Source organism: Periplaneta americana, chromosome 1 (genome assembly GCF_040183065.1).
Source record: "Periplaneta americana isolate PAMFEO1 chromosome 1, P.americana_PAMFEO1_priV1, whole genome shotgun sequence".
Lineage (NCBI taxonomy): Eukaryota > Metazoa > Arthropoda > Insecta > Blattodea > Blattidae > Periplaneta > Periplaneta americana.
The window spans coordinates 184,471,759-184,483,093 of record NC_091117.1 but is presented as its reverse complement, the minus strand read 5'-3'; the positions used below and the strand labels follow the sequence as shown (position 1 = coordinate 184,483,093).

Here is an 11,335-nt window from a genome sequence, read left to right as displayed (position 1 = left end):
CTAGCATTTGTTTAATTTTATTGCGTCCCTATTTTTATCACTACCCTAGCATTTGTTTCTTTGTTTGCCAACATTTCAAACTGCATTGGTCTGGACGTCAAAAAAACAGAAAATTACAAACCACTCCAGTCGATGCACAGCACTTTCAAATATGACTCGCATTGGCATTCAAATACAAGAATTAATAAAAATCACTGGTCATAGCTATGCAACTTCCCTGAAACCCCGATTTACAAATAAATGAAGAGCACCATTCCGAAATCCTGAATAATTTGAGGAATACACCATGTACATCAACGAGTTCCACTTTTACGCACACGTCCAATATAACATCAACTGAACCACCAACCACTAAAACATTCAAATTTGAAAATTGTACTTTCAATAATTGTTCCTTTTAAAATTATTCATCCATTTTGAATCTTGCGTACACTACTTTTAACAGCTGTAAGTCGGACAAATCTTACATAATTAACACGAGAAAGTCCACTAGTTAATCAATGAATTATTCATGTTTATGTTTTATTTCAACATCCTTATTAAAACTTTTCTTATTTCATCATTCCTAATTATAACTTTTCAAACACTTGTTTATTATATTTACGTTATGTTATAGCTTCTGCTGTGTGATATTATGGATAGTCACGTACCTATCAGAGATTGTTTAATGCTAAGATTTATTGAAAATCATCTGTCAAGTGAGGTTGATTACTAGGATACGGATGATTGAAGTGGAATGCAACTGTTTTAATAAAAATGAAACTGAATCAACAAAGCCTTCTTGACTAGTAACCTCCACAGAGTTCAATGAAGATTCTATAGTTTGCACAACTGATAACAAGAAAACAGCTAATCATAACACACTATTGCCATCTAGCGGAATACAATGGTACAATAATACATTTGAAGACAGTTCAGTATTTTCTAATTCAATATTTTATTTTATTAGAGTACTTCGTTACTTCTAATCTTTATATACTTTCTTCTAATCGTGTAATAGTCAATTAAATCCCATTAGAGTTTTGATTTTCTCTAGATAAATCAAAACCTCTAGTGAGATTACTGTTGATAAAATTGAAACATTAAAACCAGATTTTAGTCCCATCAATCCATCCATCCATCCATCCATCCATCCATCCATCCATCCATCCATCCATCCATCCATCCATCCATCCATCCATCCTTAGAAAGAAAAGATGAAAGCTGATACAATATAGAAATGCATTTAACATGGCTATAATTATTATGCTATAAAATTCCGAGTTCTTTTGAAAGAAAGTGCACGCCTATCCGCTCCGCACCCATTGAGGTTTCTTGACTTCCTCTTGGTAGTTTTTCACAGACACGGTGCGACGATGGCAATATGAAAATGAGGAAGGAAACGACGTAATGTGGTCAATCATCTCAGCCTCAAAGGAAGACCCAGAAGGAAAGTCAGATAGTCTGTATTCCAACGAAGTGCTTCCCCGAAACACTGCATGATAACTTGCCATTTTTATTTCAACTTCGACTTCAAACATAAGGACCATTATTTTTACAGTCAGTATTATGACCCGATAGTCATTTTCACTACAACCGTCGTCATTTTAGGAATCATGAAAAGGAAGGCAGAAGATAGGAAAGATTGGAGAATGCTAGGTTTGCAGTGAAAAACCTGTCCTTGGTAGAAAACTATGAAGTGAAATTCCTTACCATACTCATACTCATCATCATCATCATCATCATCATCATACCGCCATCACCAATAGCCATCACCATCAAACTGACAGTCATACTCATCATTTATTTCCACATCATACATCAACTCTACATCATAAACATTAGGTCTAACCACCTGTTATGATACACATCAACCTTCTTTTCATCAAACGCATCAAATTCCTTTACAATCTCATCTATATGAATCTTATTTCCATTTTCTTTACGTAACACATATCAGACTCCTTTGGAATCTCATCTCCAATCATATACTTCATTCTAACTTCTATTATAAATAGGGACCGGATTTTTATGTAATATCAAGTTGTGAAATATGTGCATATTTATGTAAGAAAATTAAGCTGAATATGTACCAAAATATGTAAAATCATGAAAATATTTAATATCAATATCTGGCAGATATAGGATAGGTAAGACTCTCCAGTTGTGATTTCATAGAGCACCCGACTTTTTTTTACCACACACTTGACACATTACTATTTTTCCATCTGTAGTGAAAGCTTCGTCCATCGCAATCCATGATTTTATTTTTGTCGTTAGGGTTGAAGATACAGGGGCCAATTTAGTTAGTTAAAAACAGTAGATAAACTCACTTGCACTTTATATTATAATTACTAAAACTAGAAAACTGAGTGAAATCAATGACACAACAGTACTGCAAGTACTGTTTCACTGTACAGGATTAGGAGAAAATAAGAGGAGATGTGGGACATATGCATTTTAGCTGCTCCCTGTAAGAAACAAAGTACCTACTAAAATCTCAAACTATAGGCATTTACAAACTATTGTTTGAAAAGTGACATTCCTGTCTCATTCAGAATGGTAGGATTAATCCAGCCGAGAACCATACTTAATAATTGCTCGGAAAATCCCATTTCCGTATAGGTCTATTAAATTTAAAGTAAAGAGGTCAAGCAATAACCTGAAAAGCTATTTATTTTAATCTTTCAACATCTGTCCAGCTTGTTCCTTTACTTCAGCTTCTTTTCAAAATTCGGCTACTTTATTGCGGCTCATGTTAGACTTGACACGGGTTTCCCCTGGAAGGATTAGGAAGAGGGTTGTTAAGGTTGCAAATTGCATAGGAACGGCTTGTTAAGAAGTGTGCAGAACAATTATAGTTGGAGACAAATCATGTCGTCCTCGTCCCACTTCACCGTATGAAGGCAACGCTACTTTCTGAGGGATTTTTACAATACAAGGTAGTTGTATTAGAAAGGTTGCCTTTTGTTCACTCATATTTACAGTGGGCGGTAGGGGGTGAGTTCCTCTATTACTTCCTCGAACTAAGAATGTTATGTTTCGTCCCGAAATATATCCTTTCTTGCGTAGGTAAAAAGGCTTTTTAAATCTGTGTATTTCAAATTGTAAACTTCCCCAGCAGAAGTTTTTTTTTATTTTATTTTTATGTATTTATTTTATTTATTTATTTAACCTGGTAGAGATAAGGCCATCAGGCCTTCTCTTCCCCTCTACCATGGGATTACAACTACAATATTAAGAATACAATCACAATTATAATTACAATTAATATTGAATTTACAGATACAATAAAAATCAAAGTACTAAAGGATTAACAGACTAATAAAAGTTAGACAGTTCATTGTAAAAATTAAGAAGAGATAAAAACATTTTTTTATTAACTAAGTAAAAATTAAACCTATTCTACGCAGTAAGAAAATGCTTAATAAGTTTGCTTTTGAACGCTACTAAATTCCGACAGTCTCTGATGTCACTGGGTAGGGTATTCCACAAGCGCGAAAGCGAGATTGTGTATGATGATAAATACGATGATGTCTTATATGTTGGTATGGCTAGTATGAGGCTATTTTGCGTGCGTGTGAAGAGGTTATGATATGATGACAGATAACTGAAACGGGAGGCAAGGTAGGTAGGTGTAGAGGTGAGAAGGACTTGGAAAAGGAGAACAAGAGAATGAAAATTTCTACGTTCGTTAAGCCGTAGCCAGTTTAGAGTTTGGAAGGATGGGGTAATGTGGTCAGCGCGACGGACATCGCAGACGAAGCGAACACAAGAATTATGAACACGTAATTTTTGCGACTGGTTGACATTGAGGTCGGTCAGTAAAGAATCACAATAATCGAAGTGGGGCATTACTAGTGTTTCCACTAATATTTTCTTGAGTCATAGCGGGAGGAATTTTCGAATGTTGTTTAAGGAATGTAGTATGGAAAGCACTTTTTTGATGATATGGGTTACTTGATAATTCCAGTTTAAATGCGTATCAAAGTAAACTCCAAGGTTTTTAACACAGGAACCAAAAGGGATTATTGTGTCGTTTAACTTGACTGGAAGAGCAGGAGTAATGTTGCATAATAGACGTCGGTGTCCCACTAGGATTGCTTGTGATTTTCTTGCATTGAGAGTCAAACCAAACTTTCTGGCCCATGCAGATATGGATTCAAGGTCCTCGTTAAGATTGTGTATTGCGTCATTGAGTGAGTCAGGGGTTCTATGGATATAGATTTGTAAATCGTCTGCGTAAAGGTAATGCTTACAGTGCAGTAGAGTCGAAGGGATGCCATTTACGTAAATAGTGAATAGTAGAGGTGATAGAACAGATCCCTGTGGGATTCCAGAATCAACGATACGCCATGAGGAAGTTCGACTTCCAATGGAAACACACTGCTGACGTTCGCTGAGATAAGAGGAGAACCAAGAGACTGTGCTTTCTGATAGTTCGAGTAATCGTAATTTTCTCGTCAATAAGTCGATATTTACAGTGTCAAATGCTTTACTGAAGTCAAGTAGTATCAGTATTGTAATTTTACGTTCGTCCATAGCTTTTCGGATGTCTTCCGTTACTTCCAACAGTGCAGTCGCTGTACTGTGTCGAGTCCTAAAACCTGACTGATATGTGTCCAAGAGTTCATATCTATTTAGGTAATCAATGAGTTGTCTGTGTACTATCCTCTCTAACGCCTTCGATAAGGTAGGTAGAATACTAATAGGTCGATAGTCGTTGGGGGTAGTCAGCGTTTTAACTTTGGGTATAGGGTGCACAAAGGCATTTTTCCAAGCTTTAGGAAAAATGGATGTCGTCAGCGAAGTATTGAAAATGTGTGCCAGTGTTCGTAAGATTACGTCAATACGTTTGTTTATCATTGCGATACTAATGTCGTCAGAAACTGTCGCTTTGGATTAGAGAGAGAAGTAAAAATGAATAAAACCCCTAAATATGTAGATTTATGTAATACTAAGCCATAATGTGTAATGTGGGGCAAATATGTAAAAATATGTAATACCAAATTTTAATATATTAACGGTAATTACAAGATTCGCAAAGATTTGTTATTTATATACGGTTAGGTGGAAAGGAATATAATATGTAATTACATAAAAATCCGGTCCCTAATTATAAACATATTATAATGTACTGTATGTATGTATTTATTCAAACTTCAAATGAGTAAATACCCGGTGGCAGTGGTAACTAATTATACTCAATAATGACAATTAATAATAATAATAATAATAATAACAATAAAAAGAACAACAACAAGGAGCTTCCTAAATTAAATGAAGCATGATCACTTAAAATAACATTTAAAGCAAGTCCAATTTTTTTTAACCTTAAGTTCGAACTTAAACCGACGAGCATGTTTGATATATTCATACGTGCACAAATACCTTTTAGCACTACACTCATTTCACTCTCAACTCACTCACTTCGCTGGAACTACGACACATTTCACTGACACTATTCTGATTTCACTAACACTTCAAAAACATTTCACTGTTCAAATACTTTGCACTACCACTATAAGCTATAAAACTTCACTGACACAACACACTTCAAAGACACATTCACCGTTCACATTAAATTATTTGTTCCTTTTTCTGTCAGGAATCAGTTCCTGAAGTTTGCCTATTAGTTCATATCCACTCTGTATAATTCATAAAGCTTGTAATATGTTGTAAAGTAGCACAGGAATAAGTTATTAGCAGGGAACGGATTTATATGGACTAAAAATATATGAAATATGTAAATATATATGTAGTTATTTTTACCAAAATATGGAATTAAATATGGATTTTTACCAAAATATGGAATTAAATATGGACTTAAAATTATAAAAAAATGACTATGTACGTTAAATATTGGTACATTTTAATCAAACTAAACAAAAAATATAATGGACGTACCTTATCTTCCAATGTAGTTTCAACAAAACACAATTTTTATTGTCTGTTACCATAACAATAGGTTACAAACATTTCTTTCAAGTGCTGAAAAGTGAATCTTCTTCTATTGTCTCTGAGGATAGATTTATACTGACTAAAAGAGCGTTCGACGTCACAAGAAGTAACTGGTACATAATTCAATTTCACAATGTCTGCTGGGGATAAGTCCAAGTTAATCTTCACTGTTGATTCACCACTCATCACAGCAACAACCTTTTGTAGTTCTTCATATCCAGGGTTTTTTGAAAGTACAGTGTCCACCTTAGCTCTTACTGCATCTGCAACTTTACCTCTACCACGATTCAGTTGTTCCACAGTACTATTTATAATTTCAAAACTTTCAGATAGTGAAAGGTGCCTATTTTGGAGACTTTTGAGCGTTTTTATGATGCATGAAAATGTATGCTGAATGTGAGCTAAGTCATTCTTCACACTTATGTCACAGGTAACTGTTTTCGCAGTATCAATTGAGACTGCATCTTCAGAGTCCAATGCAAGGAGAACATTGTTAATAGAGTCTATATGTTCGGCATAATATTCAACTGCTTCTAGCCATGTACCCCATCTAGTTAAAATTGGCTTTGGTGGCAATGGAATTTCAGGGTACATTTCTTTCAACACGTTAACTCTACTGGGAGCTTTGAGAAATACTTTTTTCACTGATGAAATCAACAAATCTACTTTAGGGAAATTGTCTCTGACCACTTCTGCCACACGATGAAATGCATGCGCCACACAAGTAAAATGAGTCAATTTAGGATATACAACAGATAATGCTTGTCCAGCTTTGACCATATAAGGGGCAGCATCGCTAATAAAGAATAACACATTATCGTACATAATACCCTTTGGCCACAGGATACCCATAGCTTCGTTGAACAGTTTAACTATAGTTTTGTTATTGCACTTTTCTAGAACATCACAATGTAAAAGAATTCGTTCAGAATATTGTTCACTTAACAAACCGATAACTACATTACCAACAAGTCTACCTTCTTTGTCGGGAGTCTCATCAATGGAAACCCAAATTGAACTATCTTTAATTTCATCTCTTATCTTCTGTATTGTCTCATCGTAGATGGATGGAGCATACGTCTTCCTAAGTGTTGACTCATCCGGGATTGTATGTTGAGTATATTTTTCAAGGAATTCCCTGAAGACCTTATTCTTTAGTTTGTAGAGAGGAATATCAGCAGAGATGAGAGAACGGCACAGGTCGATGTTAAACTCAGATCTTACATTCGATGTTGTTGATTGTGTTAAAAACAATTGTCTCTGCTTGGAATTTAGTTGTTTGTTGGCCTGATGTTTACTAGTTGTAATGTGTTGTTGCACCAGGAACTTTTGTGTAGATGATACTGCACACTGACACAAATTACAAAATAATATTTTATTGTCAGTTGATAAACCATCTTCTTTAAATTCTGAAATGTAACTTGTTAGTTTTGATTTTAAATTGACTGAATGACGTACTTTTGGCATATTTACCGTCTTTATAGTATGATTTAAAAACTGAACCTATGTGTACTCTGACTGGCATTTAACTGTTGAGCTGCACAACTGAAGTCTGTTAAAAATTTTAAATTAAATTAATACAGTTTTGTAACTTACTTTCCCATTGTTGATAGGACTGCTAATTTTCAAATAACTCTGATGTTAAAGGGATTACTGAACATGTGTTTAAATCTCTATTGTTGAAATGTATTTTTAAAAGTTAATGGAATTTTGTTTTGTTTTATTGTTAAACCTAATATAATATGGACTGTTTTATATGAAATATGGAAAATATATGGAAATTAACGAAAATATGTACTAAACTCTAAAATATGGAAAAATATGGAAAATAAAAGTAGGATTTTTCAACCCTACACATTGTGAAACATAAAGATAATGCAAAATATAAATTATATTAGCTTTATAAGTAAATATGTATTTACATATAAATCCTTTCCCTGGTTATTAGCATTTAGTAGTAATATTGTGATTTACTATAAACATGTGAAATCTGGCTTCTTTGGTAAGGTAAAAAATATTGTCCCATTGCAGCAAATCATTACACAACGGATTATCAATTGACAAAATTAATATATACATGGAAAATGCAAGAAGACTAAACGAACAGCAATATTTATACAAATTTTGGACTGTTGTCCGAGGAGGAGAAGTAGGTTGAGAAGACCTCTGAAACTTTGAACAGGCGATGTTAATTTGTTGGGGAAGCAGATGACCTGATCTTAAATTCATGAAGGTTACGGCGATGAACGTCTGTTTCATACTGTAGTGATATAATGTTTAATTAATGCTTTCAATGGAGGTTAGAGTAAGCAACTCTTCCACGAAGAACCTTAGCGTCTCGCACTGAATAAGGCTGTAAGTATAGAGACGCATCGTAAAAAATGTCACCAAAGTGCTGACACCCACGCAAATCCTACAAGCATAGTCTGATGCAGGCGTACTGTGGCGCGATGTAGCAGACGAAAATTACAACCCATTGATGTATTACGTTCGAAGAGGCCCTTCACTCCAATTAAACAATTGTGCTAATGTTACAAGAGGTCATGCAGCAGCCAAGTTTTTTTTTTCTCTCTCCGTGCCGTTTATAGGGAGTTTTTGACAGTTGCAGTCTCCGCATAAAGGAAGCACGACCTAACCCCACATGTGATGTCACTACAACGCTATTTCCGCTGGCACCGAGAGAGCTAGCTGCCGTCCAGGTTCGCTGCACTCCCCTGCAATGAAGACAGGATGTTTGTCAAGTATTTGGCCAACACGTTTGAGATGTCCACAAGATGGCTGTCATTAATGTGCAAGACTAACGGAAGAACTTAGATTTTTACAGTAAGTTTCAAGGTCAACGATAAAGGTACAGTACTCTTTTTTAATAATTACAATAGCAATCAATAAGGCTAGGATTTTGATGACCTATAAATCATGAAAGAATGTCCTAAAAACAATGCATTTATGACCTAAAAATCTTTCAAAAATGCCCTTAAAAATACAATGAAAATTGATCTTACATAATTGCCTTAGTAGGAAAAGAGGTTTTGTACTAGGCCTGCTTAATATTTAGACTAGTAATTAAATTAAATTTTATATAATTTTTTCTAACTACTACACTTTAATTATTTTATCTGATGTAGTTTCTATGTATGATCGTTCACCTCTGCGTCGTTATGTGGACGTGAGGTCAGCAGTCGGCTGGTCGGTCTTGGCTCTTCATGGGCTGTAACACCATGGATTTATTTTACTTTTAGTTTCCATGTAGTCTACCATAAGGTCACTCGTATCTGGAATTAGCAGGTATAGAGGAGTCTATACTGAAGGGGTGGTTGGACTGATCTATTATGTGGGGTGTACTACGTTTTAATGGCAATATTTGTGTAGAAAAACGATTAAAATATTATTCAAAATAATGGATATTAATGGACAAAACATGTAAAGAAAATATCAAAGGAAATATACATTATTTTATATTAATAATGGGGATTTATGGCCAAAATTAAATGAAAATGCCTAAAAAATGACCGAATAAAACAAAAGATGCTCTTATGAGTTGAAACAGGCAAAAATGCAAAAAAAAAATGCCCTAACAAATACGTCTTAAAACACTCAGTTTATCACATAACACATAAATACTAAAGCAGCTATGTTTCTTGCTTACTAGAAAAAAGATGCAATTTCATCAAAATCCTAGCCCTAGTAATCAATTTTTTTTCCTCCTTACGCGGTAGCATTCCTATCTAAATATCCAGCGAATTCTGACCTAATTCTCGGACAAAAATAATTTTTTAAATAATGTAATTAAATGCTACAACACTGTAATGTAACCAAAGTATACCATGATGTAGTGACACAACACATAAGACGAGCCTTTGATCGTTATTTTAAAGTCATGATTGGGTTCGAATCAGAGTTAGGATAGCCTATTTATACAGGGTGTTAAAAACAATCTAATATTCTGAGAGGATGCAGTGTTAATCATCAAAACAAGAAAAAAGTCTAATAAACATGGGTCCCAAAATTAATATCTGGAAGAAGCGAGTAGGCCTACTGTGAAATTGATGTCGTAATAACTGCATATCTCCTAAGGTGAGTTATCTGCGTGTTTCTTTTTGGATATGTCACATCCGTCTGTTTACTCTTTTGTTTATTTTATTTTAGTAGGTTATTTTACGACGCTTTATCAACATCTTAGGTTATTTAGCGTCTGAATGAGATGAAGGTGATAATGCCGGTGAAATGAATCTGGGGTATAACACTGAAAGTTACCCAGCATTTGCTCATGTTGGATTGAGGTAAAACCCCTGAAAAAAACTCAACCAGCTAGAAGATGTTAAATGTTATGTTTTATCCTAGATCATATATGTAACAGATAACTCCTCTCTACGTTAAAATCGGCAGCACTTTGAAGAGAACAACCGCCAGGATCGCCACCCGTCCGCCGTAAACGAACACGAGATGGCAGCACAGTCGCTAATGCAATTCAAATGGGAATTATGGCGTGACTCCTTATGTAACAACTAGATGGCAGCGTAGTAAACCCGACAAAAGTTGTTAACCTCAAAGCCTATAAGCCCGACATATCTGTTACATATATGATCTAGGGTTTTATTTAACGACGCTCGCAACTGCCGAGGTTATATCAGCGTCGCCGGTATGCCGGAATTTTGTCCCGCAGGAGTTCGTATGCTAGTAAATCTACTGACATAAGCCTGTCTCATATAAGGACACTTAAATGCCATCGACTTGGACCAGGATCGAACCCGCAACCTCGGGCACAGAAGGCCAGCGTTATACCAACTGCGCCACCCAGCGGGCGGGAGCAGTGTATTATGATAATAGATGATTGAAAGAATTTTAGTTTTGTCCTTTTAATCCAAACAAATGTAACTTTTCGTTCTGTAAAGGAATTTTTCAAGGATTACGGTAGAACTGAATCAATATTATCATTATCTACTAATTAATTATTCCATGTGGAATCGTCGGGACTTGAATCCGGGACACTGTCGTTGAAAGTCGAGGTTCTGATCGTTCTAACACAGCGCCCTTTAATGAAATGCGATATCGACATCATATGGCAAATAACACCTTTATACTTTGCCAACATATTGCGAAACGAGGAAATTGATCAGAATCCTCAAATGTGCTATACCGGTACTCTGAAGATAGGACTAACTGCATATGGCTTCGTGGTCAAGTTATCGTCTTGCGGTATAGAATCAGTTTCGACTGAAAGGTGTTCCTACACGGTCAGTATACACGCATTTAAAATAATAGTTAAATCTTAACAACAAAATTAGCATTTAAAAAAAATGAGTAGTAAAATAATAATAATAATAATAATAATAATAATAATAATAATAATAATAATAATAATAATAATAATAATAATAATAACGAATAGTATAAT

The 11,335-nt window shown here is 34.9% G+C and overlaps 2 protein-coding genes across 5 annotated transcripts in view; one reads left to right on the top strand and one right to left on the bottom strand.

Annotated features, from left to right (window-relative positions):
- Nucleotides 1-6,830: 6,830 nt before the first annotated feature.
- The window catches only part of LOC138705100 (conserved oligomeric Golgi complex subunit 4-like), a 481,496-nt gene continuing 476,991 nt past the window's right edge, over nt 6,831-11,335 (bottom strand). The window contains exon 4 of the mRNA XM_069833738.1: nt 6,831-7,290. The gene's annotated coding sequence lies outside the window, so the exon portion shown is untranslated. The remainder of the gene's footprint in view (nt 7,291-11,335) is intronic.
- The window catches only part of LOC138705072 (beta-glucuronidase-like), a 79,080-nt gene continuing 76,274 nt past the window's right edge, over nt 8,530-11,335 (top strand). For 2 of the 4 annotated variants that reach the window (XM_069833698.1, XM_069833674.1), the window contains exon 1: nt 8,530-8,763. The gene's annotated coding sequence lies outside the window, so the exon portion shown is untranslated. Of the gene's footprint in view, nt 8,789-11,335 lie in introns of all 4 variants that reach the window. The other 2 variants (XM_069833688.1, XM_069833679.1) reach the window with 1 other exon arrangement.